The sequence below is a fragment of the Prionailurus bengalensis genome, chromosome D4 (assembly GCF_016509475.1).
Source record: "Prionailurus bengalensis isolate Pbe53 chromosome D4, Fcat_Pben_1.1_paternal_pri, whole genome shotgun sequence".
Lineage (NCBI taxonomy): Eukaryota > Metazoa > Chordata > Mammalia > Carnivora > Felidae > Prionailurus > Prionailurus bengalensis.
Window position 1 is genome coordinate 84,607,198 of NC_057359.1, and position 17,768 is coordinate 84,624,965.

General features: G+C 40.8%; 1 protein-coding gene and 1 non-coding gene across 15 annotated transcripts in view; both read right to left on the reverse strand.

Moving 5' to 3' along the window:
- Nucleotides 1–17,768, reverse strand: part of MAPKAP1 (MAPK associated protein 1) — a 246,546-nt gene that overhangs the window by 150,034 nt on the left and 78,744 nt on the right. The window lies entirely within an intron of this gene.
- Nucleotides 9,964–10,093, reverse strand: LOC122475509. Its single transcript, XR_006295205.1, has one exon. It is a non-coding gene; the product is annotated as a small nucleolar RNA SNORA72 (small nucleolar RNA).

Sequence of the window (17,768 nt, forward strand, 5' to 3'; positions counted from 1 at the left end):
AATTTTGAACAGTTTTTGAAAACGCACAAATTTCTACACAGTAGTACATTCATGGCTAAGTGTTTTATCACTTTAAAATTCAGTATTTCTTAATGATATAATTCAAAAGTTTTACTGAATCATTATTTAGTAAGTCATAAAAACCTCTTAAAATTAATCTTTCATGCACATCTAGCTTATTCAAAGTTAGAATTTAATTAGATGGCCTTGGCACAAATGGGCTTACTACTTTATTTGCTTAATCAGTATATGTCTTTTCAGTAATTATAATTAATTCAAATCCCTGACGCACCTCCTAGCAAACAATGTAAAACCATCAGACAAAATGGAAATAAATAGCTTTACATTTCTCCAATGACGACATTCACTTTCATTCTGGAAGCGCGCACGTGAAATAGCTGGGGTAGGTGTTACTCTGTGCAGGAAAAGGCCACACAAAGAACCTGCACCTCTGGTGACAGAAAGAGGCTTGTCTACATCAGAAAATACATTACCTTTTTGACATTATGAAAACGATACAACAGCAGAGAGCCAACTGAGAAAGTTTAGGTTTACCAGTTTGCAAATACATGTTGAAATACAAACAGCAGCAAGAAAAAGACGGACTAAATTCTTATCTATCTAGAACAACATTTCCGGTTGAGAAAAATCACTTCTAACTATATAAAAATTTTAATTGAGAAGCAGCCCAAAAGAGTCTATCAGGCCTTTATCCCACATGTCTCTCAGATACAATGAAAGGAAAAGTAGCGGCAGAAAACTTTATTTTTACTTTTTAAGATTTTATTTTTCAGTCATCTCTACACCCAATGAGGGGCTTGAACTCAAAACTCCGAGATCAAGAGTCACACACTCTACTGACTGAGCCAGCCAAGCACCCCAGAAAATTTTATCTTCAAAACTGAGAGGTCATGGGGCACCTTGGTGACTCAGTCAGCAGAGCACCTGCCACTTGATTTCAGCTCAGGTCATGGTCTCATGGTTTGTGGGATGGAGCCCCGCGTCAGGCTCCGCACTAACAGCACAGGGCCTGCTTGGGATTCTTTCTCTTTCTTTTTCTCTCTCTCTCTCCGTCTCTCTCAAAATAAACAAACATTAAATAAATAAATAAATCTGAGGGGACAACAACATCCACCAGATAAAACTGTCAGCACTGAGTAGTTTAAACAATAAAAAGCTCTTCATGAGTCACACTGCTCAATGAGGTCACTGGCCTAGCAGGACAAAGCTAACCAGCTCCAGAGCAGACAGCCTTAGTGGGAGGTGGGACTAGGTACGAAGACCCCATTCCTCTGAACACAGCCCCTTTGTGAACGGGCGGGTCACAAGTGCTGGCTGCCTTTTGTTAGGCACCTATCAGGGTCCAAGTACTTTTCATACATTGTCTCATTTATTGTCCCCAACAGTCCTATGACGAGCTCACTCTCTTTTATTTTTTTTATATGAAATTTATTGTCAAATTGGTTTCCATACAACACCCAGTGCTCATCCCAACAGGTGCCCTCCTCAATGCCCATCCCCCACTTTCCCCTCCCTCCCACCCCCATCAACCCTCAGTTTATTCTCAGTTTTTAAGCGTCTCTTATGGTTTGCCTCCCTCCCTCTCTAACTTTTTTTTCCCCTTCCCCTCCCCCATGGTCTTCTGTTAAGTTTCTCAGGATCCACATAAGAGTGAAAACATATGTCTTTCTCTGTATGACTTATTTCACTTAGCATAACACTTTCCAGTTCCATCCACGTTGCTACAAAAGGCCATATTTCATTCTTTCTCATTGCCACGTAGTATTCCATTATGTATATAAACCACAATTTCTTTATCCATTCATCAGTTGATGGACATTTAGGCTCTTTCCATAATTTGGCTATTGTTGAAAGCGCTGCTATAAACATTGGGGTACAAGTGCCCCTATGCATCAGCACTCCTGTATCCCTTGGGTAAATTCCTAGCAGTGCGACTGCTAGGTCATAGGTTAGGTCTATTTTTAATTTTTTGAGGAACCTCCACACTGTTTTCCAGAGCAGCTGCACCAGTTTGCATTCCCACTGATAGTGCAAGAGGGTTCCCGTTTCTCCACATCCTCTCCAGCATCTATAGTCTCCTGATTTGTTCATTTTGGCCACTCTGACCGGTGTGAGGTGAGCTCACTCTCTTTTAAAGCTGAGGAATGAGAGATTCATGAAGTAGGCTACTGCAAATCTCTCAACTGGGGGGAACATCGTGCGAACCCAGGTCTGTTCCACTCTAGACCCCTACCCCCTTGCTGAATCCTAGTCCTGAAGAACTCTCGGATAGGCCTGGGTATTTAGGGAAGGTCACAATGGCTTCCGATTCATGCTGCAGCCACCGTGTCAGGGCTGGAAGTCCTGGACAGTGAGCCTCAAACACCCTTCTGGCTGAGACACACAGGAAGGCCCTCCTCTTGTGGCTCTGCCTGTCACATGAAACTCTGCAAAGCTCCACAGGGAGCTGCTACTAGGGAGGGACACTGGGGTACCTGCTTCTGGTGTTACCTCTTGTGTACAGGCAGAAGGCAGGAACTATTTCAGACTTCCTTGCCTCTGCGCTCACAGAAGGGGCTCGATAAATCTTTACTGATTACGTTTCAGAAGTAAAACATAAGGCAACACCAGCTCCGTGAAGAGTAGGTAGGTGGGACCCTCTGCTCTAGTTTTCAAAAAGCAGGGGCCAAGTACCAACTGAGGGGCCCCAGAGAATCCTTACTCCTGGAATAAGAGTCTCATCAGGAATCGTGAGGTGACTCTATTACTAAATGTGGCTACCCAGGTGGCAGTATCCAAGGTGCTCTGATGATGACAAAGGAGGCAAATAACAATTAGGTCCTTGGAGAGCCAGGCAGGCAGTGTATGACATCAACATGGCATCAAGCTCCAACACAAGCAAAAGGTCTGATGAGACAAAGGCTCATCTCAGGTTGCAACTCTCTGTGGAGACGGGCAGCCCAAGACCTGCTCACTTGCAGAAACTGACAAGGCACTCGGGTCCCTGGGTCTCCTGGGTCTCTCCTCAGCCCCCTGGCATTATTTCCCTCGTGTTCATCCCGAGTCTTAGTCTAATCTCCTCTGAGGTCCTAACTAAACCAGACATAGGGAGAGTCGGGATTTTATCTTATTAAAATAGATATGGCTAATTTGTCTTTTCAAATTCATTTTAAATTAAATTGGATTTCCTCGGAAGGCTGCTAGGTCAGTTCCCCTGCTGCGAATGCAGGACAAAGGTTAATTGCGCGCCCTTCACCAGCTCTTCTGCTCTCCTGGGCAGGCTCAGATAACCTGCCCCCGAGAGGTGGGGAAGGCTTTGGTTTATTGGGTGATAATGTTGCCATTAAAGCCATTTACCATTATGCCAAGAAACATTTTATTTTTTTTAAACTAAATAACAAGATATGATAGCAATAACAAGAATGAAATGCAATTATGTTACCAACTGATGGTTAGTTATTCTCAAGCCCAAAATCCAAAGAATAGGACTTCACCTATTTCCTTCCACAAAAGGCCCCAATACATGCGAAAGTACGCACACTTTTACAACAAACTGTTTTCCGGTTCCAGTGTAAAATTCCATTAACATTTGCACTTAATTTATCTCATTTAAACTGTCTATGTTCATGAAAATTTAACCCAGTAATTCCCTGTTATACAAAGCATAACAAAGTATGAATATTTAAATACAATGTAAATAAAACACTTTATCAATTATATTTTTGTATTCTAAATTAGTGACTTCACTTAGCATGTCTGCCTTGCACAGCACCACACTATTTTTCAATTAAAGGTCCAGATGTTTCAAAGGCTCCAGTAGGCAACGGCAGTTATGAGAAATGCTTTATCTGCATTGTAATCATCACCACCACATCAGCTCCAGGCTGCATTAACATCCTCATGTTTTATTCCAGCTCCCTTTCTAACAGAGCAGGTAATTATACAACACAGCAGAGAAACACAATCCTAAGAGCTGGACAGTTTCCGTACAAGCATCCACCTGAGCAACACATTCTCACACACAATCTTAAAATTTGGGGGTACTGCTTACGAGGAACATTGACCATCCAGAATATTTAAATAAGAGTGAATCACAGGCATACCAAGTTTAGCTTCAAATACTATTAAAATGCAGGATGCCTTGCACAGACACATTTATGTATACTGAAAATCACCTAGAAGTTTGTGTGTGTAAAAACCACTAGCATTTGTTACAATATAAGTCACTTCTACTCATTCTTAATGCCAGTGTCATCTCTTGAATGAGTCAATTCTATCTTTATCCAAAAATGACAATTCACCTGAGCTGAGACTGAGCAAGTATAGCAATTATCCAGTACCCATCAGATAAAAAAAATACAAGGGCAGAACAAAATGCAATTCTGACAGCTGCAACAAACACTATTGCATTTATTACTTAGTTAATTAAGTGACTCCCTTTCCCCAAAATGGAAAAGAATACCATAGAACAAACACTGCTATGCTGAGTAAACACAGTGTCATCTAATGGGAAAAACACAGTAGTACCTCGTTGTTAAGAAAACTAACAAAATTCCCTTTAATTATAATTTTGTAAATTATTCTACGCACATTTTTGTATTTTGAAATATTCCAAGAGGAGATGCCCTAAGGAAGACACTATTCAAAAGATAAATGCCTTTTACAAACATTAAAACCTCTGACAGGTCAAATGCTGGCAGTTTCCACTTCAGCATCTGAAAGCAGACAGCTTCCATTCCTTTCTGAAGGAACCTTAGGTGGAACATTTTTAATACATCACCATGTCACTTTTTAATGTGCCCCAATCTATTAACCACATGGCAAACTAACAGGGATTTTTAAAATATGGGCTTTATGGCTTTGTGCTGGTGATTAATTAAATAAATAGCCACTGTTTCACAAATCATCCCTCTAATTAGTCTAAAACAGACACTTCGCAGTCACTGGTACTGCTGCCATCTGAAGCTCACAGAAGGGCTGGAGCGGTGCGGTGCGGCCACGTCTCGGTACTTGGGAGCCCACTGTCGCGGGCTCCACGGCTGGCATCCCACCCTGCCACCCAGAGGCAGAGGTGCCATTGTTGCAGGTGCTGCAGTCAGCTGGAATTTGATTCCAGCTGCTCAGAAAAGATGTTCCCCTTAATTATTCTCCCTCACCCTAAAGGAAACAATGGAACAACAAAGGAAAAAAAGCGCCACATCCAGCTGCAAACAGCAGAGTTTTCACCAACACTTTTGCTGGACTGAGGAAGAAAGTTGGTTCCGGCGGTCTACTTTAGGAATAAATAGGGTGCGAGGTCAAACAGGCTGTCCTTAGAACTCAAAACATGTTATGTCATTCTCCTGAACTCAGATATCAAGCAATTACTTCCAAATTTTATTATTTAAAAGACTGAGAAGGTCACTCTTTTAAAAACTGATAGAATTCAATCTAACTTGTTTTAGTAGCATATTTTAAAAGATGGTAATTTCTCTGAAAGCAAATTAAAATTAGAGACAATTTTTAGTGCCAAGGAAAAAAATCAAATGGGAATATCTCAAGAATCCAATTTTATTCAGGAAATACATTAAGTAGTTTCTTAATCTTGGTATTTCAACTTCATTAGGTGTGTTTAGAGGAAGGAAGGAAAAATGGAAGGAAAGGAGGAAGGGAGGGAGAGAAGAAGAGAGACAGAGTGGGTGGGAGAAAGGGAGGAAGAAAGGGACAGAGGGAGCAAAGGAAGAAGAAAAAGAAAAGGGGGAGAGGAGGGGGAAAGGGACTGAGAAAATTCAGTGGGGATAACACACCCAAGTGTGCTACAGAGCATTCTGTAGAGAGGCTGATTTCCCGTCTAGGAGGCCATTTCTAAGAATGGGAGGAAATGGGATACAGTAAAAAAAAGACTTGGCCCCTGAACCAAGACAGACTAAAGGGTCTTATGCTCTTGGCTACATCATATAATCCAGTTTAGCCTATTTCCTTCCATCCTGTACAAGATTTTAGCCCTTACTCTATATACCTATAGGGACAGGGAGATTCTGTGGGTAAAGCACCTAGCACACTCCTTGCACAGAGCAGATGATCACAAAAGGATGAACCTGATGGTGGCCATGAGAAATGGGTTGAGGGCAGAGCCTGAATTACTTATTTTCACCCTACAGCACCTTTTTGAAAGAGCCAAGGTGACTGCAGCCCATACTGCACATGCTATGTCCCAAATATGAAAAAGAGGGACAAAAGCACAAAATGTACATGAACACAGAACTACCACATATGCTCACTGTATTGAAGAAAACCCAAATCACCAGCACCTAAGAAGAAATAATGTAGTTTCTCTAACTTTCATCTTCTTCGGCCACAGAGATAAGGGAGGAGTGTTTCTGAAACTATTCAGGTTATAGAAATTGGAAGGAAAAAAACCGAGATTTCCAAGGATGTGGAGAAAAAGGAACTCTCGTACACTGTTGAGAAAGCAAACTGCTGCAGCCACTCTGGGAAAAAAATACAGAGGTTCCTCAAAAAGTTAAAAATAGAATTACCCTACAATCCAGCAATTGCATTGCTGGATATTTACTCAAAGAATACAAAAACACTAATTCAAAGGGATACATGCAACCCTATGTTTATAGCAGCACTATCTGCAATAGCGAAGATATGGAAGCAGTCCAAATGTCCATTAAATGATGAATCGATACGGGAGATGCGGTATGTACACACACACACACACACACACACACAGGAATATTATTCAGCCATAAAAAGGAATGAAATCTTGCCATTTGCAATAACATAGATGGAGCTAGAAAGTATAATGCTAAGTGAAATAAGTCAGAGACAGACAAATACCATATGATTTCACTCACATGTGGAATTTAAGAAATAAATGAGCACAGGGAAAAAAGGAGACAGAGAGGGACAAACCAAGAAACAGATGCTTGTTTGTTTTCGTTTGTTTTTGAGAGAGAGAGAGAGAGAGAGAGAGAGCAAGCGAGCACAGGAGGAGCCTGATGCAGGGCTCAGGCTCTGTGAATCGTGACCCGAGCTGAAATCAAGAGTCAGACACTCAACTGACTGAGCCACCGAGGTGCCCCAAGAAACAGATTCTTAACTGTAGACAACTGATGCTTGCCAGAGGGGAGGAGGGTGAGGGGCGGGTGAAACAGGTGATGGGGGACTAAGGAGTGCGCTTTGATGAGCACCAGGCGTTGTATGCAAGTGGCGGACCCCTACACTGTACACCTGAAACTACAATAACACTACATGGTAACTATACTGGGATTAAAACAAAAACTGTGAAGAAAAGAAAATGAATGAGCTTTGGATTCAACAAGATCTAGCTTGAAACCTGGCTTCACTACTTACTAGTTGGGTAAACTCAGGCATGTCTGTTCATCTCTGAGAAGCCTCAGTCTTCCCATCCCAAAATGGGGAAAATAAGATGTACTTTAAGGGGAAGCTGGGAAGAATGAATGAAATAGCACAGTAGGCACTCTGGCATATATTAGACATTCAAATAGTTTCCATTACATTAGGTTGAATCACATGAAACTGCTGACAGTCATCGTTTATAACCTACAAAAGTTGCAATTCCACATTGTTTCACCTACTACTACAGTGACTGAGACAGTAAGTAGGCATGAACTGGAAAAACAAGTGAAAATTCTCAAGAATGCAATGAATTATACTTCTACCAGAATAGGAAGGGAACCAACATATAAAAGGTGTTTTTTAAGACTGTTCATGATTCCAGTAACAGAGCAGCTAATATTTATTAAATACTTACTATAGTGCAAATACTATCCCATATATTTGACATCTATAATATTAGCTTAGGTGATCCCAAAAAACCTCAGTGAGACAGATTCAACCATTCTCCCCATTTTGCAGAAGAAACGGAAGCCTGGAGAAATGAAGTAACTTGATCGATCAAGGTCACACAGCTGGTAAAACCATGATGCCAACCTGGAGCTGTCCAACTGCTGAGCCTGAGTTCTTACCTGTCATTTAAAACTGTCTCCAGGGGCGCCTGGGTGGCGCAATCGGTTAAGTGTCCGTCATCAGCCAGGTCACGATCTTGCGGTCCGTGAGTTCGAGCCCCGCGTCAGGCTCCGGGCTGATGGCTCGGAGCCTGGAGCCTGTTTCCTATTCTGTGTCTCCCTCTCTCTCTGCCCCTCCCCCGTTCATGCTCTGTCTCTCTCTGTCCCAAAAATAAATTTAAAAAGTTGAAAAAAAAATTAAAAATAAATAAAAATAAAAATAAAACTGCCTCCAAACACTGAAAAAACTGCTTGTTTTACTTTTAATAAAATTATGGGTGTTTTAGGGACTAGAATAGGCATTTCTCAAAAGAAGATATACAAATGGCCAATAAACACATGAAAAGATGCTCAACATCACTAATTAGAAGGGAAATGCAAATAAAAACTATAATGAGATACCAACTCACACCCATGAGGATGGCTACTATCAAAAAAAACCCAGGCACAGCTGGGTGGTTCGGGCAGTTATACCTCTGACTCTTGGTTTCGGCTCAGGTCATGATTTTGGTTTGTGAGACTGAGCCCCACGTCGGGCTCTGTGCTGACAGCTCCATGCTACAGCCTGCTTGGGATTCTCTCTCCCTCTCTCTCTGCTCCTACCCAGCTCATGTGCACACGTGCTTGCTCGCTCTCTTTCTCTCAAAATAAATAAACTTAAAAAAAATAAAACAGAAAACTGCAAGTTGATGAGGATGTGGAGAAACTGGAAATCTTGTGCACTATTGGTAGAAAAGTAAAATGGTACAGCCTCTGTGCAAAACAGTTTGCAGGTCCGGGGCGCCTGGGTGGCACAGTCGGTTAAGCGTCCGACTTCAGCCAGGTCACGATCTCGCGGTCCGTGAGTTCGAGCCCCGCGTCGGGCTCTGGGCTGATGGCTCAGAGCCTGGAGCCTGTTTCCGATTCTGTGTCTCCCTCTCTCTCTGCCCCTCCCCTGTTCATGCTCTGTCTCTCTCTGTCCCAAAGATAAATAAACGTTGAAAAAAAAAATTAAAAAAAAAACAGTTTGCAGGTTCCTCAAAAAATTAAAAATAGAATTACCAAATGACCCAGAAATTCCTCTTCTGGGTATATACCCACAAGAGCTGAAAGCAGGGTCTTGGAAGAGATATGTGTACATTCATATTCACTGCAGCATTATTCACAATAGGTAGAACATGGAAACAACCTAAGTGTCCATGGACAGATGAATGGAGAAGCAAAATGTGGTGTATATATACAATGGAACATTTTTCAGCCTTGAAAAGGAAGGAAATTCTGATATCTGCTACAACATGGATGAACCCTGAGGATTATGCTAAATGAAATAAACCAGTCACAAAAGGACAAGTACTGTATGATTGCATTTATACAAGATACTTAGAGTAGTCAAAATCACAGAGACAGAAAGTAGAATTGTGCCCGCCAGGGGCTGGAGTGAAGGGGGAAAGAAAGGGGAGTTATTGTTGAATGGATGTAGAGTTTCGGTCTTACAAGATGAAAAGAGTTATGGAGACGGATGGAGGTGATGATTATACAGTAGTCCCTCTCTTATCTGCAGTTTCGCTTTCTACAGTTGCAGTTACCTGTGGTCAACCATGGTCCAAAAGCAGATGAATCCTCCTTCGGACATACTGTCAGGTCAATAATAGCTTCGGGCTACATCACAATTCCTACATCACATACCTCACTTCATCTCATCAGGTAGGTATTTATCACTTCACAACACAAGAAGTGTGAGTACAGTACAATAAGGTACTTTGAAAAAGAGAGACTACATTCACATAGTCTTGTTTTTTTTTTTTTTTTTTAGTTTTACAATTCATTTTAAGCAAGTGGTAATCATCAAGTTAGCAATGGTTATTTTCAAAAGTTACTACGCCAACTGTGCTGTCATTTCTCAAGGATGATCAGATACCTAGAGTCACAGACACTTCCCACATAAGATGCATAATATCAGTAATACTTGGTTTATCACCACAACTGAGAAAACCAGACCTAGGCAAAGAACTAGGTCTGGGGACATGCATGGTCTTAATATAGTGAATGTTTAGCCTGCCCTGATTATTACAAAATCAGAACAGCACGAATATTTGCAAACTTTATTACAGTATAGTTACAGTTGTTCTATTTTATTATTGTTAATCTCTTACTGTGCCTAATTTGTAAATTAAACTTTATCATAGGTATGTATGTATAGGAAAAAAACTGTACACATAAGGTGTATCCACAGTTTTAGGTATCCACTGGGCGTCTTAGAACATATGTCCTGTGGATAAGGGTGGACTACTCTATGACATTATGAATGCATTTAACACTACTGGACTATATACTTCCAAAATGGTTAAGATGGCAAAAAAACAAAAAACAAAAACACCAACTTAAAAAAAAAAACAACTGGCGACAAGAAGCAAATAATTTACAAATCACTTTCTGGGGCTTCCAAAGGACGGACATGTCAGTAGGCAAGCAAGCCTCAGCAATGATAGTGTTTCATACCAGCACCTGCAGTGAGTAGGATGATGATACATTCAAAGTTCCAGTGTAAGCATGGCATTCTAGGGTACCACTTCTCCCTTTTCACAGCGTTATTTAAAAAGGAAAAGAGGGGCGCCTGGGTGGCTTAGTCGGTGAAGCGGCCGACTTTGGCTCAGGTCATGATTTCGCGGTCCGTGCGTGAGTTCGAGCCCCACGTCAGGCTCTGTGCTTACAGCTCAGAGCCTGGAGCCTGTTTCAGATTCTGTGTCTCCCTCTCTCTGACCCTCCCCCGTTCATGCTCTGTCTCTCTCTGTCTCAAAAATAAATAAACGTTAAAAAAAAAAAAAAGAAAAAAAGAAAAAGGAAAAGAAAAAATCAGACATGTTTCAAAGTTTCCAGGAAAAATCCTAAAGTTTTAATCAGACAGCTACTGTGTTCCCATTATAGTCACACCTTTTCGCTATGTGACAAAGGCAGCATAGCTTTTATTTGTTCATATATCTATCTATGTTTACATTTCTTACTTCCTGAAACCTTTCATGTAAACAGTGAACAAGTCATCACAGAAAGGGAAATGGCACTGACAGTGGATGCTATGAATCTACTCCCTTTAAAAAAATAAAAAGAAAGAAAGAAAGAAAGAAAGAAAGAAAGAAAGAAAGAAAGAAAGAAAGAAAAAGAAAGAAAGAAAGAAAGAAAGAAAGAAAGAAAGAAAGAAAGAATGAATTCAAGTCAAGGAAATCCCCAAACACCATGCTTTCAAAGCCAGGATGTAAAAGCAATCACACTTGCATTTAAGGCTTCTTGGAGCCGCCTCTGTGGCACCAAAATCCACCAAAGATAAAGAAGATGTTTGTGCTAAGTTGGGAAAGTGGAGACATCAGCATTTTTACCTTCAGACCATTATTTCTGCTCTCCAGACAGCACCTGATAAAGCATCTAGAGTGTTGTCTTCTGCGCAGCCACTGCTCTTGTGAAGCCTGTGCTCGGGGGTTTCCCTGGGGTTTCCTTTCCGACAATTGCAGCAGAGACTCTGAGAGGGGCCCAAATGAGCTGCCTTAACCTTCCCGTAAACTGATATTTCCATAGAGGATTAAGACAAACATTTCAAATAAGCCAATTTCCTTTACTAAAAAACTAAAGCGACAACAGTAGTACCAAGAGAAATATATAAAGACAATGAATAAGACACACTTTTCTTGTCTTTCGGCATGCAAAAATATGAGCAAAAGTTTAGATGGGAGTGGGCTACACAATTTCCTGTTATTTCTGACGCTCTACATTGGAGCCTAATGAAAAGTTATATAAGAATTACACTGAGGCCCTACCAGGGCGAAGAGGAAAAAAAGTCTAAATGCTTCATATTATCTGATATATGCTGATGCTGCATGGTATGTATTTCTGTATTCCTGTTTATTGTAAATTTTTCTATTCAGAAGAATGCAACTATGTCTCTTTTCTAATAAGGCACGTCCAGAACTCTAGGGATGCCAAACGGTTCCCTGTTGAACAGGTGAGAATGAAAATCCCTAACTATCCTTGAGGTCCCTATATAAGGGCATAAGCTTCCTTATCCTAAAATGTGTTAGGCAGTTCCCCTGGGCCACAGGAAGTCAGAATTCCCTTCGACCCAAAGGGGTAGGGATATATATGCTCCTGAACTAACAAAAAGGAACACAAAAGAAAAAGCTAAAGTGGAGAATATACTTACTATATCCAAGTCTTTAGAAAGCTGAGGGGAGCCAGAGGGCCTTCTTAGCTTTGGTTACCTGCCAAACTTCATACTGCTTTCCTCATCTTCTTCTTCTTCTTTTTTTTTTTTTAAGTTTTTTAATTTACTGGGGGGGAGGGGCAGAGAGAGAGAGAGAGAGAGAGAGAGAGAGAAAGAGAGAGAGGAAGAGAGAGAATCTTAAGCACGCTCCATGCTGTCAGCACAGAGCCCAACATGGGGCCTGGTCCCACGAACCATGAGATCATGACCTGAGCTGAAACTGAGAGTCAGACGCCTGACTGACTGAGCCACCCAGGCATCCCTCCTCTTCATTTTCTGATACTGTGGAGCCTTTCTTGCTTTTCCCTTTATGGTTGTGTCTCCCACATACCCATATTCAGTTTTACACTATTACATGTATAATGTGAGATATTTCACATTTAACACTCTATATTAACACCTTGAGCACTTCTGGAAAGAGAATGGCTAAAATTAAAACCAGCTAACATTTACTCTATGTGTCAGGTGCCAGGTTGAGCCCTTTATATATATTACCTCTTTTGATCTGCAAAACTGCCCTCACTCCATGATACAGATTAAAAAATGCTAAGAAGTTAGAGGAATCATCAAAAGTCACACAGCTAGAGAGAGAACTCAGATGGAAACCCAGGTCTGACAGGATTCAAAAGACCACAATCTTTAACTATTTTAATTCTCTTTAAAACCGATATATTTTTAAAGCTTTTTTTTTGTGAGGAAAAGCCTTTTATTTTGAATCAACATTTTCATGAAGTCAAGAATGATGATATATTTATGCATAAATTGTCTCTTTATATCTTGCTCTTCCTTCTATAATATTCTTGCCATAGCATTTAATACAACACATTAAAAAAATATGTTCTGTTTTACAGAAGAACTTCTGTTTTAGCCACATGGCAAAATATGTACCCTGACCAACAGTCTAACAGAAAACATCTAAAGATTTTGAGGAGCACCTGGGTAGCTCAGTTGGTCAGTGTTCGACTTTGGCTCATGTCATGATCTCATGGTTCATGGGTTCAAGTCCCATGTCAGGCTCTGGGCTGACAGCTCAGAGCCTGGAGCCTGCTTTGGATTCTGTGTGTCCCTCTCTCTGCCCCTCCCCTGCTCGCATCCATCTGTCTGTCTCTCTCTCTCTCTCAAAAATAAAAATAAATAAGCATTGAAAAAATTTTTTGATGAAATATAAAAACATTAATTTTACTTAATTCAATAGGCTAGCAAGTATTCAAGGAATTCACAAAGGCCCCAAAATTAAGTGACATGGGAAACATGGGAAGAAAACAGAACACATTTTTTGCCAATATTGATGGTATTTGCCAAAGTGACATTAAGTGTCTGCTTTCTTCGTCAGATGGACACACAAGACACCCCATCCATAATCTATAATAAAGCTGGAACTCCAAAAACCCAGATGTGAGAGTAAATTAGAATTAAGGTCCCCTCACCTGACAAGGAAAACTTGATGTCCAAAATAAATTTTTTTCTCCTGAGACTTTATAACCACAACCTTCACATAAGATTTTCATGCCAAATTCACATTACCTGATAGGTGGACCAGAAAGAGTCAAACCAAGAATTTAAAGTCATCCTGGGGAGTTGGGGGCGGGGGGGGGGGGGGGGGGGTGCCTGGCTGACTCAGTTGGTAGAGCATACAACTCTTGATTTCAGGGTTGTGAATTTGAGTCCCATGTTGGGTGTAGCGATTACTTAAAAAAATAAAATCTTAAAAAAAAAAAAGTCATCCTGGGCTGGTAGTGGCCCCAGCTACCAGACAAAAGCAAACAAAGCCTTGCAGGAGGAACCTGTATGACTCAATAATTCCAAAATAAAAAGTTGCAAAAAATAAGTTGTTCCAGCCTCAAATCATAAAACACAGAAAGTATCATTTAAAAGACCCACAAAGACTGAAGTTAACAGAACGATCAGAAATAAAACAGAAAATAAATGTTTAAAGAAAAAAATGTAAAGTATTAAAAATATAGGTAAGAGCAAGAGACTGTAAAATCTTACCCAGGTTGTGATCTGATATTATGGTTGAGTAAGACAATGTCAGTATCCTTAGGAGATACAAGCTGAAGTATTTAGGAGTGAATGGCAATTCTGAAATGGCTAAATAAAAGATAAATAAAGCAAATATGGAAAAATGTTAACATCTAATGAATGCAGGTGGTACGTATAAGGGTGTTCGCTGAACTATTACTGAGAAAATTATTAAATGTTTCTTAACAAAACGTTTTAAAAATTACCAAGCAGATTTTTAGAATATCAAAATGGAACTTCTAGAAATGAAAAATCCAGGGGCACCTACCTGGGTGGCTCAGTGGGTTAAGTGCCCAACACTTGATTTTGGCTCAGGTCATGATCTCACAGTTTGTGAGATCGAGGCTGGCATTGGGCTCCCGATGATAATGCAGAGCCTGTCTGGGATATTCTCTCTCACTCTCCCCCTTCTCCATCCCTCCCTTGGTCACATGTACACGTGCTCACTCTTTCTCTCCCGAAATAAATAAATAAATAAATAAATAAACAAACAAACAAACTTAAAAAAATAAAAAAGAAAAATCCATTGACTAAAATTATAAGTGCAATGTATGAATTCCATAGCTAAAAAGAAAATATGTGAATTGGAAAACAGAACTGAAGAAATTCCCTAGAATGTAACCCAAAGAGAGACAGAGAAAGTATGAAAAGCAGGTTAAGAGATATGGAAGACTGAGGAACATATTCTAACAAGTTTAACTAGAATTTAAGAAGAAGAGAGTGATGAATAAAGGCGCAGAGGTGAAACCTGAAAAGAGAATGGCAGAGAATTTCCAGAGCTGATGAAAGAAACCACTGCACAGACTCAAAAAACCCAGTGAAACCCAAAGAAGAAAAACAAGAAAAATTTGTATCTAAACATGTAAGCGTCCATATACCAGTCTAACCAAAATGGAGCAGATATAGTTACATAAGGGGAATAGGGGTGACTCTAAAGATAGAGTCACAAATGACAAACAGTTCAATTTACCAGGAAGAAACAATTCTGAACTTGTGTGAACCTAAAAACATAACCTCCTAATATGGAAAAGAAAGATCTGTCAGAACTTTAGGAGAAAAAAGGCAATCTATCAACACAGTGGAAGATTCGAATGTATCTTTGTCTAATTGATAGTGCAAACAGACAAAAAATATCAACAAAGATACAGATTTTAACACAACAGGCTCGACCTAATAGACAAATTTAGAATCCTGCAACCAACAGCAGCATTGCTCCAGCATTCTTTCCAGGTTCACAGGTAATATTTATGAAAAGTGACCCACAATGGTGAACATAAAACCATGCTCAACAATTTTCAAATAACTGGTATCATTAGGCCAGATTCTCTAACCACAAAACAATAAAGTTAGAATCAATAACTAAAAAGCAAAATTATAAAAACCTAATAGGCTTGGAAATTTAGAAACACATAAATAATTCATGTATCAAATAGGAAGCAATAGGAATTAAAAATAGCTAGGGATAGACATATCCCAAAAATGTGAGATTATGAGCTAAAGCTAAAGGAAGAAGGGCCTGCACGTCCACAGCAAGCAAGCATTGCAGTGATTCCCTAAAGTATCTATGGCCATTTTGCAATCATAAACTGACAAAGAGGAGTATCAACACTTCAAGAACTGTTGGACACTGCTGAAGCTGAAAATGGACCATGGCTACACTGCAGCCCCACTCAGGAGTGGCCTTAAAAGACAAAAGTGATGGGGAACGTTCCCAATAGTCAGAGTTTGGGACAATGCGTTTGTTCATCATCTTTAAGTCAAAGTGAAGGCAAAATGTCAGGAGGTCAAAATATGTAGACTCTTGGGAACATGGATCTCAGTAGAGTTCCCACTGCCCTAACCAGCAAAAGTGGCTCACTGTGCCTGAACCATGCAAACAACAATAGTTTATGCTGAACACCTGCCTTCCTTCTAGGACTCTGGAATTCTGGTACATGCTAGGCAGAGGGTGCCCATGTGACTGCTTCCAATAGAAACCGTGGGCACTGAGTCGCTAATAAGCTTCTCTAGTAGAGAATATTTCACCCGTGTTGACAAAACTCACTGCTGGGGGACTTACGCATGTCCTGTGTGATGCTGGAGAGGGGCCTCTTAGAAATGTATACCTGGACCTCATTCCATATGCGTTTCCCCTTTGTTGATTGTACTTTGTATCTTTTTGTGGTAATAAATCATAGACATGAGTGCAACTATATGCTGAGTCCTGTAAGTCCTCCTAGTAGGATTCCCAACACAGACTTGCTTTAACTTCAGCCAGTCTCTTTGTGATTGGTCTCCCCAGCGCTGGCACAGAGGACACATGAATAGAGTAGCCACGGTGGCAGAGATTGAGGCTATATATAGGCCCAACGCCATTATTTCCCGTTCACCAAGGCTGATACTGCCTACTGTCTACTGTCAAATATCCAACTTGACAGCAACAGAGAAGAATGCTGAGTCCCCAATACAGCATCATCCCTAAGATGACCAACCAGCCATTGGTGTGAAGTTGAACGCACTGGACCCCTTCTACTCTAAAAGTGGTTTTGGATGAGACCAACAAATATTCAAGCATGGGATTGCCCTTCCTGCCAGTAATGCCTTAGCTACCACCGTTATTGCAGAGTGTTTGATCCAACAAAGCGGCAGCCCACATAATATTGCACCAGACCAAGGAACACATTTCATAGCAAAGGAGATGGTAGCACATAACCATGGGGTCCTCTGGTCATACTATACACCATACTATCCAAAAGCTGTTGGTCTAAAAGAATGAACAACACGTTGAAGGTACAGATAAGGCACCGGCTCAGAGATGACACCCTGTAAGGCTGGGATGCCATCTCTAGGATGCAACATATGTACTAAAAGTCAACAGCCATTATATGATAGTATGTCCCCAGCAGGCAAAATACATGGTTCTAGGAGGCAAGGAGAAGAAGCAAGAGTGGCCCCATTAGCTGTTATTCCCAGTGACCTACTTGGGGAATCTCTAGAAACTGGGGCTCTGTGGATTTAGAGAACCTGGTTCCCAGAGGGAGAACACTTCCACAAGGAGACAAATATTAAACTATGGTTGCCACCCAGGCTCCTCATGTCAAGGGATATGAGGCAAGAAGAAAAAGCACTATCCTGACAGGGGTAATTAATTCTCATCAGAAGGCAGGGCCACTGTTAGACAACAGAAGCAGGACGGAACATGTCTGACTAGTAAATCTACTTGGGCAAATTCTGTTACTCTTCTGCCCAATTTTGATAATAAAAGGACAAGTGAAGCAGCCACAGCCTTTGACCAGGGACTTGGACCCTCAGGGATAAGGGTCTGAGTCATCCTACCCTAAGAGCCACTCAGACTAGCAGAAATGGTAGTTGAAATTGAAGGGACTAAAATGGATTCTCGAAGAGTGGGGTGAGTTCATTTGTGGCCTCAAGATCAGTTGCAGAAATGGGGACTGTAGTCTATTCTACTAACCTTCCTTGTATAAGTTTCCCCAAAGAAAAGACACCCACCACAGATGTGAAGC